We start from the raw sequence: 4,025 nt of genomic DNA, 5'->3' as shown, positions 1-4,025 counted from the left end.
CAGAAATGGGAGAAGTTGGATCATCTAGAGGAAAGGCTCAGGGTCGTTGAAGGAGGCAGAGATTATGCCTTTACTGACGTAGAAGAGTTGTTCCTAGTACCCAAACATGGTCATTCCCAAGTTCAAGGTGTCGGACTTTGACAAGTACAAGGGGACTACTTGCCCCGAGAACCATCTAAAGATGTATTATCGGAAGATGGGGGCATATGCAAAAGATGGGAAACTGCTGATACATTTCTTCCAAGAAAGTCTTATTGGGGCAGCTATCACCTGGTATACTAACTTGGAACCTTCTCGAGTCCATTCTTGGAAAGACCTAATGGTTGCCTTCGTTAGGCAGTTTAAGTACAATTCTGATATGGCTCCGGATAGGATGCAACTACAAAGCATATGCAAGAGGGGGCACGGATCTTTCAAAGAATATGCCCAAAGGTGGAGGGATCAGGCAGCCCAAGTGGTTCCATCAATGACGGAGAAAGAAATGATAACAATGATAGTAGACACATTATCGGTGTTCTATTATGAAAAATGGTGGGTTACACACCTTCAAGCTTTCCGGATTTGGTCTTCGCTAGCAAAATGATCGAAGTGGGTCTGAAAAGAGGCAAATCTGATCATCATGCTTTGATAAATGCAAAAAAAAAAAACTGGGGCAAATGAAGAGGGTGAGAATGAGGGAGAAACCCATGTTGTGACTGTCATTCCTATACGGCCAAGTTTCCCACCAACCCAACAATGTCATTACTCAGCCAATAACAACCCTTCTCCTTACCCACCACCCAGCTATCCACAAAGGCCATCCCTAAATCAACCACAAAGTCTATCTACCGCACTTCCAATGACGAACACCACCTTTAGCACAAACCAAACCACCAACCAAAAAGGAATTTTGCAGCAAAAGCCTGTAGGATTCACCCCAAATGCCGGTGTCATATGCTAACTTGCTCCCTTATCTACTCGATAATGCAATGGTAGCCATAACCCCTGCTAGGTTTCCTCAACCTCCATTTTTCCGAGGGTATGACTCAAACGCAACATGTGCATATCATGGAGGAGTTCTGGGACATTCCATTGAGCACTGTATGACCTCGAAGCGTAAGGTGCAAAGTCTAATTGATGCGGGCTGGCTGAAATTTGAGGAGAATTGCTTGTGAATCCTAACATTGACAAACGACAGCACACATGGGGCAATTTTGAAAGCTGTTGTTAGATGTCTCTAATGACTCATCAGGATTTTCAAGTTTATGCCATTATTGTAAACCACAGTTACAATGCTAAATAAAATGGATAAATTTGACATCTTTGTCCCTCATCCTCTCGTAATTACATCTTTGCTTCCACTAGAATGTGGGTGCAAGCCATTGGTTTGTTTGCTCAAGCGATATGCGCTCCTGAGTTTGGACTTCCAAGACCGTTCAATCAGAAATTACTCGTGCTACACATTTGGTGAGGATGTCGTAAACAACGAGTAAAGTAGAAAAGTTCAAAAAGAAAAGGAAAAAAGCATTTGATTGACTGTGTTTGCAAGTAAAATATAGACGTTCATGTGACCTCATTTTATCATTTCGGAAAGTTTGTCTTTTTTAGAGAGAAGTGAGTTATCAAGAATAGGAGTCATATGACTTAATCCGTCAACTGAAAAATCCTTCAACTGTTTCTCGTCCTTGGAAAATTCTTTTTGCAAGAATCAACCGCTTCTTTCATTCTTCCTTGCTACAAGGTTGTGGAAACAAAACAACGATGGTTACCTCAAAGCCCTACACTGGGCAATGAAAGGCACCATGCATGAACCTCAAGTGAACTTAGGGGTAGATTAGAAGTTCTCACCCAATAGGTTCCCTGCTACAAGGTCATGACGAAAGACAACGATTGGTACCTCAAAGCCTTACACAGGGGCAATGAGGGGCATCATGCATGAGCCTCAAGTGAACATAGCAGCAGATCAAAAGTTCTCACCCGTCGATGTTTTTAAACAAAAAAAGGGGGGACAAACCCAGGAATTTCAATGGATTGATTAAACGTCAAACGACTTCATTGCCGTCACTCCAAAATGGTCAAGTGACTAAATCAAATAGAACATACACTCTGAGGGAGATCCCGGAGAGATTTGCAAAAGATATGATAAGGTTGCATGAATTATCACCTCTTTCAAAAGGACAGTCAATCTGTGTTTTCCAAAAAAAATCAAATCAAAATCAAAATCACAAAATAGAAAAAGAATGTCATGAACATTGTATTACTTTCCATTACATTGCATTGTTGCATACGAAGTCCGCATTTACCGCATTTCAAGACAAAGGTTGCATGCATCTGCATCCCTAAAAATCATGTTAACTGCATAGATTTCCAACATCTAATGTCCAAACTTTAAAGTTTGGGATGAGAGGCCCTCTCGATGAGTCAATCTTTTGCTTACTCATAGGGGTGGACCCTTCGGTACAAAAACCTATTGCCTTTAGAGGACTACACGTCCTCTCCTTCAAAGGGCTACACGCCCTCACCATCAGAGGACTACACGCCCTCGCCTTCAAAGGACTACATGTCCTCGCCTTCAGAGGACTACACGTCCTCGCCTTTAGAGGGCTACAAGCCCTCGCCTTCAGAGGACTACACGTCCTCGCCATGAGAGCACTGCACGCCCTCGCCTTGAGAGGGCTGCAAGTCCTCGCCTTCAGAGGGCTTCACGCCCTCGCCATGAGAGAACTACACATCCTCGCCTTCAGAGGGCTGCACGTCCTCGCCTTCAGAGGACTACACATCCTCGCCTTCACAAGACTACACGTCCTTGTCTTCACAGGACAGCACGTCCTCGCCTTCAAAGGACTACACGTCCTCACCTTTAGAGGACTACATGTCCTCGCCTTCAGAGGGCTACACGCCCTCGCCTTCAGAGGGCTACACGTCCTCGCCTTTAGAGGGCTACACGCCCTCGCCTTCAGAGGGCTACACGTCCTTGCCGTTAGAGGGCTACACGCCCTCACCTTCAGAGGACTACACGTCCTCGCTTTCAGAGGACTACACGTCCTTGCCTTTAGAGGGTTGTACGCCCTGGCCTTGAGAGGGCTGCAAGTCCTCACCTTTAGAGGGCTTCACGCCCTCGCCTTTAGAGGAATACATGTCCTTGCATTCAGAGGGCTGCACGCCCTCGCCTTCAGAGGACTACACGTTTTTGCCTTCAGAGGGCTGCACGCCCTAGCCTTCAGAGGACTACATGTTTTTTCCTTCAGAGGGCTGCACGCCCTAGCCTTCAGAGGACTACATGTCCTCGCCTTCACAAGACTACATGTCCTTGCCTTTAGAGGACAACATGTCCTCGCCTTCAGAGGACTGCACGTCCTCGTCTTTAGAGGGCTACACACCCTCGCCATCGGAGGACTACGCGTCCTCGCCTTCAGAGGGCTGCACGCCCTCGCCTTCAGAGGACTACACGTCCTCACCTTCAGAGGGCTGCATGCCCTCGCCTTTAGAGGACTACACGTCCTTGCTTTCAGAGGGTTGCATGCTCTCACATTCAGAGGACTACACTTCCTTACATTCAGAGGACTACACATCCTCGCCTTCAGAGGGCTAGACGCCCTCGCCTTTAGAGGACTACACGTCCTCGCCTTCAGAGGGCTACATGCCCTCGCCTTCAGCGGACTACACGTCCTCGCCTTTAGAGGGCTGCATGCCCTCGCCTTTAGAGGACTTCACGTCTTCACCTTCAGAGGACTACATGTCCTCGCCTTCAGAGGACTACACATCTTCACCTTCAGAGGACTACACGTCCTCGCCATTAGAGGGCTACACGCTCTCGCCTTCAGAGGACTACACATCCTCGCCTTCAGAGGGTTGCACGCCCTCACCTTCAGAGGACTACACGTCTTCACCTTCAGAGGACTACACGTCCTCGCCTTCAAAGGGCTACACGCCCTCACCTTCCGAGGAATACATGTCCTCACCTTCAAAGGGCTGCACGCCCTCGCGTTCAGAGGACTACACGTCCTCGCCTTCAGTGGACTACACGTCCTCGCCTTCAGAGGACT

Source organism: Glycine soja, chromosome 19, assembly GCF_004193775.1.
Source record: "Glycine soja cultivar W05 chromosome 19, ASM419377v2, whole genome shotgun sequence".
In the NCBI taxonomy this organism is placed as follows: domain Eukaryota; kingdom Viridiplantae; phylum Streptophyta; class Magnoliopsida; order Fabales; family Fabaceae; genus Glycine; species Glycine soja.
Note: the sequence above shows the minus strand (reverse complement) of the source record.